Below are 21,309 nucleotides of genomic sequence, written 5' to 3'. Positions count from 1 at the left end.
AAAGCAGAACACTCTGTCCCCATAACTGGCTGAAAGAAAACAGGAAAACAGGTCTACAGCACTCGTGACACACAGGCTTATAGGACAGTCTAGCCACTGTCAGAAATAGCAGAACAAAGTAACACTAGAGATAATCTGATGGCAAGAGGCAAGCGCAGGAACCCAAGCAACAGAAACCAAGACTACATGGCATCATCGGAGCCCAATTCTCCCACCAAAACAAACATGGAATATCCAAACACACCAGGAAAGCAAGATCTATTTTCAAAATCATATTTGATCATGATGCTGGAGGACTTCAAGAAAGACGTTAAGAACTCCCTTAGAGAACAAGTAGAAGCCTACAGAGAGGAATCACAAAAATCCCTGAAAATATTCCAGGAAAACACAATCAAACAGTTGAAGGAATTAAAATGGAAATAGAAGCAATCAAGAAAGAACACATGGAAACAACCCTGGATATAGAAAACCAAAGGAAGAGACAAGGAGCTATAGATACAAGCTTCACCAACAGAATACAAGAGATGGAAGAGAGAATCTCGGGAGCAGAAGATTCCATAGAAATCATTGACTCAACTGTCAAAGATAATGTAAAGCGGAAAAAGCTACTGGTCCAAAACATACAGGAAATCCAGGACTCAATGAGAAGATCAAACCTAAGGATAATAGGTGTAGAAGAGAGTGAAGACTCCCAGCTCAAATGACCAGTAAATATCTTCAGCAAAATCATAGAAGAAAACTTCCCTAACCTAAAAAGAGAGATACCCATACGCATACAAGAAGCCTACAGAACTCCAAATAGATTGGACCAGAAAAGAAACACCTCCCGTCACATAATAGTCAAAACACCAAATGCACAAAATAAAGAAAGAATATTAAAAGCAGTAACAGAAAAAGGTCAAGTAACATATAAAGGGAGACCTATCAGAATCACAACAGACTTTTCTCCAGAAACTATGAAGGCCAGAAGATCCTGGACTGATGTCATACAGACCCTAAGAGAACACAAATGCCAGCCCAGGTTACTGTATCCTGCAAAACTCTCAATTAACATAGATGGAGAAACCAAGATATTCCATGACAAAACCAAATTTACACAATACCTTTCCACAAAGCCAGCACTACAAAGGATAATAAATGGTAAAGCCCAACATAAGGAGGCAAGCTATACCCTAGAAGAAGCAAGAAACTAATCGTCTTGGCAACAAAACAAAGAGAAGAAAACCACTCAAACATAACCTCACATCCAAATATGAATATAACGGGAAGCAATAATCACTATTCCTTAATATCTCTCAACATCAATGGCCTCAACTCCCCAATAAAAAGACAGATTAACAAACTGGATACGCAACGAGGACCCTGCATTCTGCTGCCTACAGGAAACACACCTCAGAGATAAAGACAGACACTACCTCAGAGTGAAAGGATGGAAAACAACTTTCCAAGCAAATGGTCTGAAGAAGCAAGCTGGAGTAGCCATTCTAATATCAAATAAAATCAATTTTCAACTAAAAGTCATCAAAAAAGATAAGGAAGGACACTTCATATTCATCAAAGGAAAAATCCACCAAGATGAACTCTCAATCCTAAATATCTATGCCCCAAATACAAGGGCACCTACATATGTAAAAGAAACCTTACTAAAGCTCAAAACACACATTGCACCTCACACAATAATAGTAGGAGATTTCAACACCCCACTCTCATCAATGGACAGATCATGGAAACAGAAATTAAACAGAGACGAGGACAGACTAAGAGAAGTCATGAGCCAAATGTACTTAACAGATATTTATAGAACATTCTATCCTAGAGCAAAAGGATATACCTTCTTCTCAGCTCCTCATGGTACTTTCTCCAAAATTGACCATATAGTTGGTCAAAAAATGGGCCTCAACAGGTACAGAAAGATAGAAATAATCCCATGCCTGCTATCAGACCACCACAGCCTAAAACTGGTCATCAATAACAATAAGGGAAGAATGCCCACATATACGTGGAAATTGAACAATGCTCTACTCAATGATAACCTGGTCAAGGAAGAAATGAAGAAAGAAATTAAAGACTTTTTAGAATTTAATGAAAATGAAGGTACAACATACCCAAACTTATGGGACACAATGAAAGCTGTGCTAAGAGGAAAACTCATAGCGCTGAGTGCCTGCAGAAAGAAACAGGAAAGAGCATATGTCAGCAGCTTGACAGCACACCTAAAAGCCCTAGAACAAAAAGAAGCAAATGCACCCAGGAGGAGTAGAAGACAGGAAATAATCAAACTCAGAGCTGAAATCAACCAAGTAGAAACAAAAAGGACCATAGAAAGAATCAACAGAACCAAAGTTGGTTCTTTGAGAAAATCAACAAAATAGATAAACCCTTAGCCAGACTAACGAGAGGACCCAGAGAGTGTGTCCAAATTAACAAAATCAGAAATGAAAAGGGAGACATAACTACAGATTCAGAGGAAATTCAAAAAATCATCAGATCTTACTATAAAACCCTATATTCAACAAAACTTGAAAATCTGCAGGAAATGGACAATTTCCTAGACAGATACCAGGTACCGAAGTTAAATCAGGAACAGATAAACCAGTTAAACAACCCCATAACTCCTAAGGAAATAGAAGCAGTCATTAAAGGTCTCCCAACCAAAAAGAGCCCACCCAGGTCCAGACGGGTTTAGTGCAGAATTCTATCAGACCTTCATAGAAGACCTCATACCAATATTATCCAAACTATTCCACAAAATTGAAACAGATGGAGCACTACCGAATTCCTTCTAGGAAGCCACAATTACTCTTATACCTAAACCACACAAAGACCCAACAAAGAAAGAGAACTTCAGACCAATATCCCTTATGAATATCGACGCAAAAATACTCAATAAAATTCCTGCAAACCGAATCCAAGAGCACATCAAAACAATCATCCACCATGATCAAGTAGGCTTCATCCCAGGCATACAGGGATGGTTTAATATACGGAAAACCATCAACATGATCCATTATATAAACAGACTGAAAGAACAAAACCACATGATCATTTCATTAGATGCTGAGAAAGCATTTGACAAAATTCAACACCCCTTCATGATAAAAGTCCTGGAAAGAATAGGAATTCAAGGCCCATACCTAAACATAGTAAAAGCCATATACAGCAAACCAGTTGCTAACATTAAACTAAATGGAGAGAAACTTGAAGCAATCCCACTAAAATCAGGGACTAGACATGGCTGCCCACTCTCTCCCTACTTATTCAATATAGTTCTTGAAGTTCTAGCCAGAGCAATCAGACAACAAAAGGAGGTCAAGGGGATACAGATCGGAAAAGAAGAAGTCAAAATATCACTATTTGCAGATGATATGATAGTATATTTAAGTGATCCCAAAAGTTCCACCAGAGAACTACTAAAGCTGATAAACAACTTCAGCAAAGTGGCTGGGTATAAAATTAACTCAAATAAATCAGTAGCCTTCCTCTACACAAAAGAGAAACAAGCCGAGAAAGAAATTAGGGAAACGACACCCTTCATAATAGACCCAAATAATATAAAGTATCTCAGTGTGACTTTAACCAAGCAAGTAAAAGATCTGTACAATAAGAACTTCAAGACACTGAAGAAAGAAATTGAGGAAGACCTCAGAAGATGGAAAGATCTCCCATGCCATGGATTGACAGGATTAATATAGTAAAAATGGCCATTTTACCAAAAGCGATCTACAGATTCAATGCAATCCCCATCAAAATACCAATCCAATTCTTCAGAGAGTTAGAACAATTTGCAAATTCATCTGGAATAACAGAAAACCCAGGATAGCTAAAACTATCCTCAACAATAAAAGGACTTCTGGGGGGATCACTATCCCTGACCTCAAGCAGTATTACAGAGCAATAGTGATAAAAACTGTATGGTATTGGTACAGAGACAGACAGATAGACCAGTGGAATAGAATTGAAGATCCAGAAATGAACCCACACACCTATGGGCACTTGAGCCAAAACCATCCAATGGAAAAAAGATAGCATTTTCAGCAAATGGTGCTGGTTCAACTGGAGGTCAGCATGTAGAAGAATGCATATCGATCCATGCTTATCAACTTGTACAAAGCTTAAGTCTAAGTGGATCAAGGACCTCTACATCAAACCAGTTACACTAAAACTAATAGAAGAAAAAGTGAGGAAGCATCTCGAACACATGGGCACTGGAGAAAATTTCCTGAACAAGACACCAATGGCTTATGCTCTAAGATCTTGAATCAACAAATGGAATCTCTTAAAACTACAAAGCTTCTGTAAGGACACTGTTGTTAGAACAAAACGGCAACCAACAGAATGGGAAAAGATCTTTATCAACCCTACAACTGATAGAGGGCTCATATCCAAAATATACAAAAACTCAAGAAGTTAGACCGCAGGGAGACAAATAACCCTATTAAAAATGGGGTTCAGAGATAAACAAAGAATTCACAGCTGAGGAATGCCATATGGCTGAAAAACACCTAAAGAAATGTTCAACATCTTTAGTCATAAGGGAAATGCAAATCAAAACAACTCTGAGATTCCACCTCACACCAGTCAGAATGGCTAAAATCAAAAACTCTGGCCACAGCAGATGCTGGTGAGGATGTGGAGAAAGAGGAACACTCCTCCATTGTTGGTAGGATTGCAGACTGGTACAACCATTCTGGAAATCAGTCTGGAGGTTCCTCAGAAAATTGGACATTGAACTACCTGAGGACCCAGCTATACCACTCTTGGGCATATACCCAAAAGATGCCTCAACATATAAAAAAGACACGTGCTCCACTATGTTCATCGCAGCCTTATTTATAATAGCCAGAAGCTAGAAAGAACCCAGATGCCCTTCAACAGAGGAATGGATACAGAAAACATGGCACATCTACACAATGGAATATTACTCAGCTATCAAAAACAATGACTTTGTAAAATTCATAGGCAAATGGATGGAACAGGAAAATATCATCCTAAGTGAGCTAACCCAATCACAGAAAAACACACATGGTGTGCACTCAATGATAAGTAGCTATTAGCCCAAATGCTTGAATTACCCTAGATGCCTAGAACACATGAAACTCAAGACGGATGATCAAAATGTGAATGCTTCACTCCTTCTTTAAAAGGGGAACAAGAATACCCTTGGCAGGGAATAGAGAGGCAAAGTTTAGAACAGAGGCAAAAGGAACACCCATTCAGAGCCTGTCCCACATGTGGCCCATACATATACAGCCATCAAACTAGATAAGATGGATGAAGCAAAGAAGTGCAGGCTGACAGGAGCCGGATGTAGATCTCTCCTGAGAGACCCAGCTGGAATACAGCAAATACATAGGCTTATGCCAGCAGCAAACCACTGAACTGAGAATGGGACCCCAGTTGAAGGAATCAGAGAAAGGACTGGAAGAGCTTGAAGGGGCTCGAGACCCCATAGGTAAAACAATACCAACCAACCAGAGCTTCCAGGGACTAAGCCACTACCCAAAGACTATACATGGACTGACGCTGGACTCTGACCTCATAGGTAGCAATGCATATCCTAGTAAGAGCACCAGTGGAAGGGGAAGCCCTTGGTCCTGCCAAGACTGAACCCCCAGTGAAGGTGATTGTTGGGGGAGGGCGGTAATGGGTGGAGGCTGGGGAGGGGAAGCCCATATAAAAGAGGAGGGGGAGGGGTTGGGGAATGTTGGCCCAGATACCGGGAAGGGGAATAACAATCGAAATGTAAATAAGAAATACTCAAGTTAATAAAGATTAAAAAAAAAATAGAACCACCATAGGACTCATCTATGCCACTTCTGGCATATAATCAATGCTCTGTTCTACTACAGAAATATATTCCCTTAATTGCTGATACTTCATTTACTATAGCGGAGAATTAAAAATCAATCTAGTTGTCTGTCAATAGATGAATGGGTATACACACACACACACACACACACACACACACACACATATATATATACATATATATATATATAAACTCTAATCTACTTTAAAGTAAAATGAAGTTAATAATTTGTAGGAAAATATATGAGCTTAAAATACATAATTTTTTGTTTCCCCTCTCCCTACTCTTCCCTTGTCTCTCCACCTCCCTTCCTGTCAGAACCACACCCTTTCTGTTTCTCTTTAGAAAACAAACAGGCATCTAAGGAATAATAATAAAATAAAATACAATAAAAAACAAAAACAACCAAACAGAAGAAAACAAAGAGACAAAAACAGAAAAGCACAAGAAGCACATATAGACTTAGGGACACGCACATTTGCCATAAATGGAAATCCCATAAAAAGGCAAAACTGGAAGCCATAATATATATTTTAAAAAACATACAGTTTTAAAAAAGCTCTGACTCAACATTGTCAGACAAAGCACATCCAAACAAGTTGAGTTTATTTTGTGTTTGCCATCTATTGCTAGGCATGGGGTCTACCCTTAATGGTGGTTTGTTTCTTCAGTGAGACTCCCTTGGAAGAAAATAAACTTTTATTTGCAAGTGATTATCAATTGGAGATAGCTTCTGGACTAAGGATCTGGGTAACTTTGTACTTCTCCTTAGAGTTCTGGGACCCCATCTGGTGCAAAGCCAGGCAGGCCCTGTGAACGCTGCCTCAGTCTCCGTTCTTAAGTGTATCTCGGGCCTGCTACATTTATGAGTTGTCCTCCATGCCCTCCAGCTCAGAAACCCTTTCTGACTCCTCATGCACAGGCTCCCTGCGGCTGGGGGACAGATTTGATGGACTCAACTCTTTTAGAGTGGGTGTTCCAAGGCCTCGCTCTCTGCATATTTTCTGGCTGTGGCTTTCAGGTATTTGTTTCTATATGCTGCACAATTTCTAAATGAAGTTCATTGAAAGAATAAGAACAGGAAAGAGAATCTGACAGTCATTCGGCAAGTCCCTAAGAGGTGAGGAAGGATGACCTCAGGTGGCCATATCATTCCAGCTACAGACATCTGCAGATGCCAGAATAAATGACCATGATTAGGAAAAGTGACACTTTGAAAGCTGTGCCCATGGAAGTGAAGGATGGGAGGCAAGGGTGTTATCACTGGCCAACTCTTACACACGAGTTTGTACTCAAAGGTCTAAAGCCAACTTATAGACCAGTCATTCTTAGCAGATTTGTGGTTGGATGCACATTAAAATCCCACAGCTCCTTTTAAAATTTTCTGATCTCTAAGTCCCACAGGGGTTCTGAGACGCCAGGCTGAGACAGGGCCAGGATTCAGTGCTATTGAGTTGCTTGGAAGCACTTGAACTTAGATAACAGCAAAATATTATGTCCTCTTCCAAGCTTAATGAAAAACTAAAATTGCTTCCTTTACTGCCCTCAGTAGCTTCAGAGGCCATTCCTCTCCTTTCATGCCAGACTCCCCCTGTCGCATACTGTGCATTGTAAGACATGTTACCCACAAGTCATTTTGGCACAGTGGAGAGAAACCCATTACATCAAGTATATACTCAACTTCAAGGAGCACCTTTATTTCAGAAACACTAACTTGTAAGCAGCCAAGGAAATGTGGTGACTTCCGTTTAACTTGAAACCGTTGCCACCTATGACAGAATCCCTCGTCCCCTCATTACAAGGTCACGGAGCTATTGACACAGCAGAATGCTGTGACAAGGCTCTGAGATCCAAAACATTCTAAAAACTGATTATGTTACTAAGTTATTTCAGTATGTTGTGGTTAAAACAAAACAAAACAACAACAATAACAACAACCTTCTGCAGACCATCCTAAGTTACTAATCAACTTAGAAAACATTCCAGAGGCTCCCCTGGAAGCATTCTGGTACTCAGTATACATGAGTTTTATGCTACCGAGAGCATTAACATTCGTTCCTCCAGCAGCTCCTTGGTTGGGTTCTCCACTGCATCATAATTACCTGTAGAACAGATTATCACACACAATGTTGTGCCCCTACCCACAAATCCTAGATATGGTACACCTTACATTTTAATTTCTATGTGAGAAGCCAGCCTCTTTAAGGGATGACTACTGTCCTTGCTCATTATAATATCCCTATAAAACTAAATTCTCCATCCCAGAAGTGCTTCCAGTCACTGTCTTTGAACATGTGTCATGGTACAAAGCATGACCCTGAACTGAGCATGCTCAGGAGAGTGCTGGCTCCTCCCCTCAGAGGTTGCCCTCTGCCTGACCTATAAACATCAGAACACTTTTTGTACCCAGTCTACACAACACACACACACACACACACACACACACACACACACACAAACACACACAACACACACACACACAAACTTGCCAGAGTCTTATATTTGTGTAATTGACTTCAGTAAATTAATGAAAATGTTGGCATAGGAAGAACTTTCAAAAATTCTACATATTAATGGGATATAGTGTGATACATCACCATATGCATATGTACATATATGTATATCACCATATATGCGTACATATATGTATAGATATATGTATATGGTGATGTGTACAATCTTAGTTGTGCATACCATCTAAGTTGGTATATACATATGTGTACATGTCTAATGCACTTAAAAACATATAGTTCTTCAAACATCGTTTATTCTCAAAGTTACTTTTACTTGTTTAATTGGCACATAGTACCAGGTTTTCTTATGACTTAGTTCTGCTGGATCCAAGCCCAACTCTCCATTTCCTCACCACGTGTTCCCTTTCACCCCTAGTGCTTCCCTTTCCACCCCACACTATCGTGCAACTGTGTATATTACCCTCCCATCCCCCTTCCTTAAAGCCTCTTTTCCACCTCAGGAGCCCCTTTCTGGTTTCATGACCTCTACCACACTCACTCCCACATAATTACATGTATCAACAACCTAGAAGGTGGGATCTGCAAGTAAGAGGGCGCATACAGGTTTTGTCTTTCTGACTTGAGTGATCTCACTTAAAACACATTTTCCGGTTCTACTCATTTTCCTGAGAACTTCATAACAATTTTTACAGGTGAATAATACCCCATTGTGTAAATGTGCCACATTTTTGCTACCCATTCATCTGTTGGTGGATTTGTCTGCCAACTCCGCTCCCTTGCTATCATGAAGAGTGCATCAGCAAGTGTGGACATGCAAGTGTCTCTGAAGTAGGATACAGGATACAGAGTCCTTGGGTACGTGTTGAGTGGTATAACTGGATCCTATGGTAAATCTACTTTTACTTTTTAAAGAAACCTCCACTCTTGTTTCCATCGTGACTGCAGACATTTACATTCCCACCATCAGTAAGTAATATCCTCACATAATTCTACCATCTTGTTTCTTGAACATAGCCATTCTGGTTGGAGTATTCAACAGGAAAGCACTTAACCTCCTTTCTTATAGCTTTTGAGATGTATGTAATGTCGATCTGTGTAACCCTATGGTACAATAGCTTTCTAGAGCTCCCTATTCCTATCCAACTGAAGCCCAGTACCCATTGACCGACCTCTCCTCTTCCCCTCTATCAGGCCCAGCAAATGGTGACCACCATTCTTCTACCCAGACCTATGAGATCAACACCTCATAGTTCACATATACATGACACTGTAAGATCACATGGTGTTTGTCTTTCTATCCCTGACTTACTTCACTTCACAAAATAATCTCGACCTCCATACATGTCCATACAAATGTCAGGATTCCATTAACTTTCATGGCTAAGCAGTATTTTATTGTGCATATGTACTACGTTTTCTTTACCCATCCATTAGGTCACTGATGAGTGTTTAGGTCACTTCTGTTTCCTGGTGCTACAACAAACATGAGTGTACACATGTCTCTCTGATTTACTGATTTCATTTCCTTTGGATAGATACACAGGAGTGGGACAGGAGTTCTATATTTTTTATGTGTATGAGTGTTTGTCTGCATATAGGTCTATATACACGGTGTGTGAAGTGCCCCAGGAGGCCATAAGAATATTGGGTACACTGAGATTGGAGTAACAGATAGTTTTGTGCCTCCATACGGATGCTGCAATTGAACTCAGGTCCTCTAGAAAAGCATCCAGTGCTTTTAAACTTTGAAAAATCTTTCAAGTCATTAACCAGTAAAAGTCACTGTTGTTCTGCATTCTCATCAGCATTTAGTGTCCTCTAGTTTGCTTTTTAAAAGATTCAGCTTCTCTAATATGTGTGTAGTCATATCTCATCACTTCGATATACAGTATTCCCCAAAACAGTATCTTCACATAAGCTCCTTGTGTTTATTATATTTGGTATATCTGGAGGCAAGTGGGCTTTTTAACAGTCCTTCTGAAAACCAGACTTAGTGGGAAGATCTTTCTAGAGGCATCATCTCTTGTTTCTCACCTTTATTTGCCAATCCAATTCCTACCACAGGATCCTGGACTCAAGTGGAAAATTCTGGTTTCTTTGGAGACTCAATTATTTCATGTGATGTTTTTGTGGATGCTATCTTAAGAGAAGATATTTTGCTGAAGCAGACATGTGAGAGGATGTTTTGGTAAGGCAGACACTTGAGAGGGTCTGTGAGGTTTGGAAAGAGTGTAAGTATAGCCTGACAGACAGTGAACAATTCTCTTGCACTGGTCCACCTTGCAACACTTTGCTGATCTTAGTTTGTCATGACTTTAGAGATAAAAGCACCAAAGAATTTCGTGGTATTCTGGCTGCTCCTGTGGGGTTGTGCAGAACGGGGGAGCCATGAGGTTTTACTAGACTGCTATTAATTCATGTTTTGTACTGTACTGCTGATATGCTGATAGTGGAGATTGGAATCACCCCCAAAGAGCTACTTCTAAACAGGTCCACAACCTCCTTTGTCCTATTAGCCATCTTTCTCCCCTACCTTCGGCCAGTGGACTAGAAGGGAAGTTGAAGCATTAAAGGACCCTAAATGAAGTAGGTTTTGAAAACTCTAAGCCTACATTGGAGTGTAGCAGGAATGCTTTCACCATAACCTAATTCCTCAGCTTTAGATTTCTATCATTTGCCTATCCACCAACAATGCACATGAATAAAGAAATAATCTATTGAAAGAAGCATCCCTTCACATGGGGAGGGGTGCTCACAGGTTGCAGCCATAACTTAGAGATGCACTGGCCTCCATAGTTTAATGACCTGGGATTGCATGGGTCTCTATGGGCACCTCATCTGACGTCCCAGGATCCTCCCGGACAAGGATATTTGCTATGTTACTTTCAGTTTCATAATTCAAGACACATTTTGATTTTTTGATTAAAAAAATAGATGTAAGTCCACCTATAAAGTCTAGAAAAATTCAGTTTAGATTAGGCTTATACTTATGTACCAAACAAATAAATAACAGTATACTGAAAAGAAATCCACCTTTCCTCGACAGCCCCTGATATCATTGCTGTATCTACTCTTTACTGTAAGAAGAAATTTTCTATTTCCCAAGTTTTAGATGTCTTGGGGTGTGCTCCACTCATACTTCCTGGTGACTTACCAATTATTGTTCTCAAGAGCTTGAAAGCACATTACCACTTTCATAGAGTAGGGTCCATTGCCTCCTCTGCTCTCTGTACCAGCAACAGCGGTCGCATCCAGATCCTCATCAGGGGGACCCTTAGCTCTCTTCTCTTTTTGTTGGTTTCTATTTACGCTGAAAGTTTAGAATAGGCAATCACCACCATCACCACCACCATCACAACCATGGGCTGGATACGTTATGCATTTTTAAGTACCGAAATGTGCCATGAACTGCCTTTTCTCTACTCGCTCCCAATTCAAGATCAACATTACTAGCAACCAAACTCTCTCAGTTACAATCACACAATCTTTGCAGCTCTGGAAGGAAGGGACTATCAGTATTTTCCCACTTAATTCCATGCAAGTATCTAGTGATTATCCTTCTTGTAACCTTCTATAGTCACCTCTATGTTGTTGATTTTGCTTGTTTGGTTTGGTTTGGTTTCCCAAACAGAACCTCTGTCTCCCAAGATGGTCTTGAACTCACTTTGTAGCTGAAAGTAATCTTGAACTTATGATCCCCCTCCAGCTACATCCCAACTTCTGGGAAAAAAAAGGTATATTTTTCATACCTGGCTCTGGGTTGCGATGACTGAGCAAATGCATACTTTTGACAGCTGGCTATTCTTGGCTACAGTGATGACTTCAGCTATGACCTTCTTCCAGTCCAAAGATTTCTTCATGCCTAAATTCATCCTCTGGTAAAAATACTGACCCACTTCTATAACACACAGGGAGTATTGCCTAATAGATTATTCCAAAAATGTCAGAAATCATAAACATTTTTATTAATGTGCTAAACTATAAATATACACATTGAAAGAAGCAAGTCCTCAATCTTTACTTATAAAATCTTTACTTATATAAAATCTTTACTTACAAAGCTTGAATACTTTAATATTGCTCTCTATACCTCCCTCTGTAACACTAGATTTTTTTAAAAAAAACTAAAAGTTCATTTTGCCAGAAATAGTTTTAATGCACATGAAGGGAACCTTTAGTTTTCTTTTATTTAGTTATCCTAATGGTTACATCAAAGAATTTCCTAGAAATTTTAACTAGAGAATCTTAAATATAATCATACTATTATATAAAGTGCAAATATAATTTTATAAGAGCATTTAAGAACTTTTCTATTCAGTCCTTTGATCGTCTCTAAAAGAACACGTCCTACTTCAAATGCTTAGTAGACGTGGGTTTTCAAAGATGTCTTCCTTCAGGGGAGAGGAAATATCTTAAATAGCAAGACTTTGGTCTATACACTGGAACTAAGCAAAGTGAACCTTGTTGCTATTTTACCTGTTAGTCTTTTAGTTACTTCATGACAAGTATCAGAGTTGCCCAAAGCTTTTTTATCTCCCAGGTTCTAGTTCCTTCCTTCATTCCTAACACAGCATGCTTTCCTAAACTCAACCTCTTTCCTGTTTCCCATTGAAGACAGGTACAGTTTCTCAAGCCACACAGAAAGTTATGGTAACCACCCAGTAGAAAATCATACCAGGGTGCCTCCTGTCCTATCCATTACCCTCCTAGGTAGGTGTCCAATTGCTGACAATGTTAAGATGCTCCCTCCCAGGCCCTGCCTCACTTCCAGCCAAGAGTTTCAACTACAAACAGTTGAACATTCTAGACCAGTGGCTCTTAACCTATGGGTCTTGACCCTTTTGGGGATTGCTTATCAGAGATCCTACAAATTAAATATTTGCATTATAGTCCTTAACAGTACAAAATTACAGTTATAAAGTGTTACTGAGATAATTCTATGGTTGGGAGTCACCACAACATGAGGGGCTGTATTAAATGAGCCCAGCACTGGGAAGATTGAGAAACTCTGCTCTAGATCTTGCAGCCTTCCTAGGCATTATTCTGCCTCGTGAGGTCCCTGATGCTAAATGCAGGTGCCCTTAGTACCAGCCAAAATGACATTCATCTCTCTTGTCAGCATCAGCAAAGCAATCCCCCTATGCCAACATCTCCTCGATCATTTGTTCTTTATCCACTTGACTGCATATTAGAGATCCCTGAGGAGCTTTGACAACCACGGGCAGTCATGTGCTACCCACAGAGGCTCAGATAGAATCAGGCTGGCTAGAACTAGCATGGCACCTTAAGAAATCAAACAACAAAAATCCTCATGTGCAGTCAAGACTAAAAACAGTGAGCAAATACAGATTCATCCAGAGGGTATGCTTATCCATTAAACACATTTTCTCTCTCACATTACTATGGTTTAAATGTAAAGTAGCCCTCACAAGCTGTTGTTGTTTAAACACTGGTGGTGATGGTGTTCAGAGACGTTATGGAACCTTCAGAGATAGATCCTCAATAAAGGACGTGGGTCACTGGTAGGTTGTGAAATTTACAACCAACCTACTTTCTGAACAACCTGTGCTTCCAGGAAATGCCACGAATCATACAAACAGTTCCTACAGAGCGCCAGCCACTGTGCCTCCCCCTCCATGAAACTGTGAGCTAAAATAAATCCTCCTTCCCCTAAGCTACTTCTTGTCTGGAATTAGGTTACAGCAAAGAGACAAGCAACTGAGAATGCTGGGTCAGTAGATGTCTCCCCTAGTCATGTCCTAACCAATACTCTGGGTTGTTAGCATAGACATCTGCTATTGAATGTTGAGTGAATAAACAACCCCAGATTCCCTTAAGATGTCCATCTTTGGAGAAAGACAACCTCTCCTTTTCATCCTTCACCTTCGGGGCTTCAGGGTTATCTCCGTGTTTATTGCTACCTGACAGACATGGAATGCTTTCACAGACTGTTTCTGCCTACTGGTTTCTGCTTCTTCCTTAGCTTATCCAGTAACTGTTCCTCTCAGCCATTCACTTGCCATTCTCAAGTCCCCATTCAACCTTTATTACCACTCAGGATATCTTTCTTTAGATGTTGTCCAACCATTCACTGAAGCTTGTATTCTACCCCTTCTGCCCCTTCATCTCTTCTTTTCACAACCACCTTTAGACACACTTCCATTCTCCAGCATCATTTTGCCATCTCCTGTCTACTCCTCAATCCACAGCACTCTATTTCCTCACCTAGTGTGTCACAGGCATTACCTTGTCTGGGGATATCTCTAATCTTTGAATGTTTTAATATTTCCCAGTATGACTTTCTTGAAGTCATTTCCTCTCTCAGTCACACTCCTACAGCTTGCCTCTCCTACCACTGACCACTGTTTTTCAGTGTTCCTTGAAGACTTCTCCTCTGCCACCAGACTTAAATTGTGTTGGCCTCTAAGGCTCCAGTCTGTTCCCTTGATTGCATTTAAACTGTTGTAATCCTACGTGTTGCTTCAAGTATTGTTTTTAAGCAGATGGTTTCCAGAACTAAGTCTTCATTTCCAGACCTTTATCCTGAGATATGAGGTGAACTTAATATCTCATAGTCCTCTCAAATCTAATACATCCAAAATATAACCAATTGTCTTCTTAGAGTAACAGTACACTTCCGAAAAGTTATATGATTCAGGCTCCAACCTGTCACTTTAAGAACTCCTGATAGGATACAGAATTAATTCAGAGAGCAAAGTGCTTGTCCTGCAAGTGAGAACCAGAGTTCTGATCTCCAGAACCTACATAAAGACCAGGCTGGCAAGGTAGTCTTCAGGAATCCCAGGACTGAAGGAACTGAAGCAGAGATCTCCAGGGCAAGCTTGCTGGCTAGACAGCAGAAATTAATGAGCCTTGCATTCAGCAACATGCCTTGCCCCATTAAATAAAGTAGAAAGGGATCAAGGAAGACCATCCAGAGTAAACTTAATGGCTGCACATGCACTCCATGCAAACACACATGTGCACTGACGCAATGCAAACATGCATACACACCACGTAATATACAAGTGAGAAAAAATAATAATAACAAACATGAATGAACAAAAGCTACCATGTGACCACTCAACTCTGAATCATCTGAGCAGAACCTTGCTTGGAGTGTACTCCTCAAATAATTCCCTTTCTAGATTCCCTATCTAGGTATAAACAATGTTTTTACCTGGGTAAGACACACACACACACACACACACACACACATATCAGAGTAATCACCAAGTCCCATAACTCTCCCTTTTGAAAACTTCCTATTCATAGACACCTATTTAGTGGTTTTCTAACTCCCAAGTATAGTTCTAGGTTCTGGAGATAACGTGATAAACAGGAAGCTACAATTTTGCTCTTACCATCTCCATAATCAATATCTGACAGCGTCCAATCAGAAAAGCAGACCCATTGAACGACAAGAGTTTCAGAGTAGAGATGGACCTCATGCAACTGTGGGAGGTGGTAGCTGATTTGTGTACAGCTGTCGCTTCTTCGTGTGGTACTGGCTTGAAGTCAGCAGGGTGGGCCGTTAGGAAGGAAAGATGGGCAGGAAGTGGAGAGCAAGGACAGGCTTAACCTCATGTGAGTAAGTTGGAATTCAAGAGGACAACCCAGAATGAGCATGAGTCTGTTGCCACCACCAAGCTGTCAGCTTCCACAGTGTGGGTGACCTATGACAGGAGCCAACACCCTCCATCCGCAGTCTAAACCCTTATCTGGCTCAAGACTTGGAGAAATTGCAGAGGTTTCTGAGTCCCAGATGCTCCACTGTGCCAAGAACCAGCACATCCCTGATTGTGACTGTGTGTTTTGGTAGTGCCTGAGCCTACGCCAGTTTTCCGCATAAACATGGCTGGCTATTTATGTCCCCCTCCCGATGGTGAGATAGAGGGAGGCAGTTACCATGTGGTCTCAACTATCCTGGAACTCAGTATATAGGCCAAGCCTGTCTCTGCTGCCTGAGAACTGAAATCAAAGGCATGCACCATCACTCCCAGCTTGTAGAAATAGATTTTAAGGCTGATCAGAACCCAACAGGGAAAAGAATTTTTGGGGAACATGTTTCCAGTTTAACTAAACTCACCAATGCAGAGCCACTCACTGTGGTATCTGTGCCCTGAGTGTGAGATTATGTACCTCAGATTTGCCTTACTCTCACTCTGGTACCTAGGGGATAGCTGTAACCTCTGATCAGGCTGCTGACCAGTTCAGATCTGCATTACCTCTCCGTCAGCAACAGCTCAGCCCAGAAAGTTCTTTACTTGGTGAAGTCATTAGGCATGTCTGAAAGAGACAGTAGGATCAAAATAATAGCCATTTAAACAAAACCAAAAACTATGTATTTTTAATAGAGAATGTTTGTGGCCACCTCTGCCTCTTCAGCCCTGAATCTCAATGTGCATCTCTAGTAAGTAGGACTCGAAGAGGCACAGCACAGAAGGCCAAGTGACTGGTTCTCAAATCTGTCCTTACGTTGCTGTCTATGAATGAAGTCTGAAGTTCCTGCGTTCAATGTCGAGCCCTGACAGGCCCTGTGGCTATGGAAAGTACCACATTTCCACATTTGAAGGGATGGGATTCAGCACAGGCTTCCTGGCTTATATATGTCTCCCACGCATTGAGAGTAAGTATAGTGGGTCTGTACAATTGATGTGCAGGAAAGAAGACATGTTTCACAAGTCTCAAGCTGAAGTGTCATTAGATGCCTTAAGAACATTAAGAAGAGGATGCCCCTCAACAAGAGAAAGGCCAAGAGGACAGATATCACCACGGAGGGCATTGGTTACCTACACTGCAATAGTAGTTGGGGAATATGTACGCCCCCCACGACAAGTCACTACTTTATCCTCTCTCTGGTCTTCTTCAAAACAGGAGGCCCTTTGAATGTCACCCTGTCTCCACCCTCACTCAACCAAACCATAGTAATCATTCTTTTTAAATATATGAAAGCTCTTCCTTTGGCTTACAAATACACAGAAGACTAAGGACAGCCCTTCCTGGTAATTACTGAGACACAGCTGGCATTATGTTTTGCTGAAAAGCAAATTCGAAAACTGAATTTGGAGCTACAAACAGTTTGCTGTCCTGTCTTGCTTGACACTCTGAAACTCAGAAGCATGCTTCAACAGTTCCGAGCCTCAGCTGTGTGTCATTAGAGACCATCTAAAGGCAAATCTGGAAGATTATATTCTCGTTCACTGTAGGGAGACTGTGCAGCCTGCAGAATAGCCCAGATACTGCTGCTGTCATGTGACCATTTCACTAAGAAAATACCACTTCTAGGGAATGATTTCAAGAAATTAATCAGTGGACACAAAGTGTATAGGATGGTCAATTCAAAAGTGTGTGGGAGTAGTCGATAAATATAATAAAACATTAACCATTTTCTCTCTCACACACATGCACACATCTGCACAGACAGACAGACACACAGACACACACACACAGACAGACACACACACACCTTCAAAAACAATGCCAAGACATACATATATTTATAAACTAGTGTTAATTATGCTAGGTAAAAACATAAGGATATAAAGGAGAATATTCTGTGTGATATGTGTCTTGGCCCATGGCTACCGTGTATTCATTCATAATTTATAAATGAGTAAAGACTTCCTGAAGACCTAAACCCCTCCTTCTGACTCCAAAGTGTTTGTGAACTTCTGATGGGTTGAGGGTGAGAGGGTTGACTACGTCTGAATTTTAGAAAACTCTGAAAGGAATTCACAATATGTGTAGAGGGAATGATGACCAGTGGATTCACCAGGGCAACAAAGAAGAGATCAAAGGTGACCATCAGTCTAGGTCGGAACGCATTTCCTTCCTAGCTCTTCCCAACTCAACTACATACGGATGGGTGTATATGAGAAAAAGTTTGACCTCCAGCTCCTTCTTGGAGAGAAGATATCATAAAGGCCTTAATAGTAATGAATAAATGTGGCAATAGTCGAAGGGAGATGAATCCAAGAGGGGCTTCCAGACCCTCCACACAACCAGTAGTGACGTTCATCTTACCTCAGCGACTGGCATGAGCAACCTTGCTTAGAGACTTCATTCTATCCCCAGCAAACTCATGACTGACTGCATAGGTCATAGAAGAGGTGTCTGTGTGCTGATATTTACTGGCATTTGGAACTGTCAGTTCACAGGCAAAGCCATTTGTCTTTTCCTGCCACCTTCAAGGCTGTTCTCCACAGCATCCAGATTCTGGGATTTGTTCAGTAATGGCCTCAAAGGGGAGACTTCAGTTCCTATGCAGTGCATTCTATAATTCTCGAGATCCTGGGGAATACAGATGCTGAGGAAGCTAGATCCCCGGTTAATTACCAGTAATGTTCAAGAGTCAATTTAACCTGAGTATCAGTATGAGGCTAACCAAACCTGGAAACCTGTAGATGGGAGTAAGCAGGATGGCCTTCCAGAATGACTAATTTGTCCAATATGCACTTGCTATGAGAATAACTACTACCTCCAGGACAGAAATGATGTGACTTCTGGGACAATACCATATCCTGGTATTGTAAGAAAACAGGTGCGCATTCAGCAGTGACTAGTGGACGCCAGTGAAACTGATGATAAAGGACATTAAGACTACTTTCACATTTTACTCATGAGAAGCTCAAAAGAGATAAGAAAGAAAATTTAGCTTTTTGAGGAAAATAGATAGGGGTTGGTTATTTGGAGTGCTTAGCTATAAGATGTGACCATGGTTCTAGAGTCATCCTTTGATAACCACTTAAGCTGTGTTCTTTACTAACACTGGGGGATTGGGATTCTGTGCTCTCATCCAGCACCTCTCTTTGCTTCATTTCAGATACATGTGGAATTGGAGAGACCCGATGGTGCTGTGGAGATGAGCAAGAAGGGGTTACAGCCATAACTACACACTTATTTGGAGATCTGCAAGGGCTCCAAGCCCGACAGAGGGGACACTCTCTGTCCTCACTAAGAGGGGACAACCACAGCCCATCACAGGTTCCTGCTTAATGCCCTAAGTAAGAGACTTGGATGCCCTCTGGATTTTCTTATCCTTGTCCTGTGTTCAGAGCTTGCCAAAAGGCAGAAGGGGTGTCCTCTCCTAGAGTGTTTAAAACTGGGATATCTACTTTAAATCTTGAAAACTTCTTGTTGAAAAGGTTTTTTGACCCCCCCCCCAAGTGGAAGAATGAGGTATAGAGCAAGCCAGGCAAGGGGTAATGCTCTATCTTTCCTGGGTTACACCATCTGTGTCCAGGCCAAGAGCATAAAGACGGGGATGGCAGAAGCACCACCCAGAAAGTGGTACCATAGAAAGAGCACCATGCGTGAAGTTAGTATCTGACTGGAATGAGTGGTTAATGACATCCTTTCAAGGGTGACCATATAGTTTCTTATCTAAACCATGATAGCTTGAACATCAAAGGGGGCCTGTTAATATTTTCACCAAATAATAGACATAACACTAAGACTGCCCCAGACCAGTCACAAGGCTTCAATGATGTAATTATTACTATGTCCACTAGCCCCATAGCCTTCTGCTGGATTATACAGAAAAACAGAATAAAATTTAAATGTAACATGAACTACAACGCCCCAAATAAATGCACCTTAGTAATTTTTTTTATTTTTTAAACAGGCCTACTAAATACCAAACTATATGCCCAAGATCTAGGTTTTTTAAATGACTGTTTTTAAGATGATTGTTATCCAATATTTACAATTAACCAAGGTGGTAAAAAAAGAAAAAAGAGTATGGTATTATACCACCATTTTGTAAGAACCCAATTTAAAGGTCCAAGGGAATGTGAAGATAATTAGTTTCTAAAGGTGATGGTAAACTGATTTATAGTGTAAGTTACATGAATGGGCATTTTATTTATTTGACCCAATATTTATATTAATATTTGGGAACATAATTCCTTTTCATCTTGACAGGTGCTAACACAGGTTCTTTGTGACTCAACAAATTCAAAGCAAGATCATAATTGTTATACAACCATGCTGACTTTTGTTAAACTGACCATCCTTAAACTATGGGAAGAAGACTCCTAAAAGACTTTTTTCAGGACCTCAGCCATCAAGGAAGGGGCCAGACTTCAGCTTCCCAAGTCACCCTCTGCTTTGCAGAGGGTCTCTCTGTGTGTCTGCTGTGTGTGTCTGTTTCCTCGCCCTAATAAAGGCCTCTTTTTCCAAAACTGAAACACATAATCTTTCCAGGATTAAATCAGGAGTGGCAGCATCACTACCATCTCTGTCAGTCCAGTTCCATCAATAATCCAAGGCCCCCTTGAAGTTTAAGGACTTGAGGAAGGAGTCAAGGCAAGTCATGGCGTTATTGCCAAAAGTAACTCTTCAGGACTGGAGCTCTTGGAGGCCCACTACCCTCGCCATTCTGAAAACCCATGAGAGAAAGTTTTGTGTGTTAAGCACTCAAGCATCTGACATACTTCTAAATGTGAGTTCACAAATCGACATCTGCTAGCTCATCTTCTTCTCAGACCTCTGTTCTGTATTCTCTTACGAGTTCTGTGGCCTCCTGAGAAACGTGCTCTGTCCTTGAAGGAGAGAGAGGGCCTGTGTTGAAACCAAATGAACTATTGACGACCATAACTTGGTACAATCACCAAGCATAACCTTCCTGCTGCCAAAGGACAACTATACAATGCCCAAGAGTAAGTAGTGTGTTTGCCAGGTGGCTCTCTGGGGTAGCTGGTAAGTCCTTACTGTATGAACATATCACCAATGTTACTATTCTGTTGATGGATGATGACAAGACACCCTGAAATTGCAAGGTGAATGGGTTCCTTTTACAAACACAAAGGGAAGACAGAATCCTAAAGTTGCTTTAAGACTTACCTAAAAGCGTACATTCCACAGTCATGGAACAGAGCCTCTCTGCTTTGTCTTACACTAGACGAGCTGCAGCCTCCTAGGGGATATTGGCAAATGAAGGGCCTGGCATCAGTTACAGGAAATCACCTTCCTGGGCCTGGCTGGTCATTCGGTCCCTGAGAAATTAAGGAATTAAGCAGGGAA

At 40.9% G+C, this 21,309-nt stretch overlaps 1 long non-coding RNA gene across 1 annotated transcript in view; it reads left to right on the top strand.

Moving 5' to 3' along the window:
- LOC120100608 (uncharacterized) overlaps window positions 1-20,469 on the top strand; it is a 54,497-nt gene extending 34,028 nt beyond the window's left edge. Inside the window, exons 3-4 of the long non-coding RNA XR_015678277.1 lie at window positions 19,109-19,289; window positions 20,209-20,469. This is a non-coding gene — a long non-coding RNA (uncharacterized LOC120100608). The remainder of the gene's footprint in view (window positions 1-19,108; window positions 19,290-20,208) is intronic.
- The last annotated feature ends 840 nt before the right edge of the window (window positions 20,470-21,309 follow it).

The sequence above is a fragment of the Rattus norvegicus genome, chromosome 2 (assembly GCF_021556685.1).
Source record: "Rattus norvegicus strain SHRSP/BbbUtx chromosome 2, alternate assembly SHRSP_T2T, whole genome shotgun sequence".
Classification (NCBI taxonomy): domain Eukaryota; kingdom Metazoa; phylum Chordata; class Mammalia; order Rodentia; family Muridae; genus Rattus; species Rattus norvegicus.
Note: the sequence above shows the minus strand (reverse complement) of the source record. Positions and strands in the feature narration are given on the sequence as shown.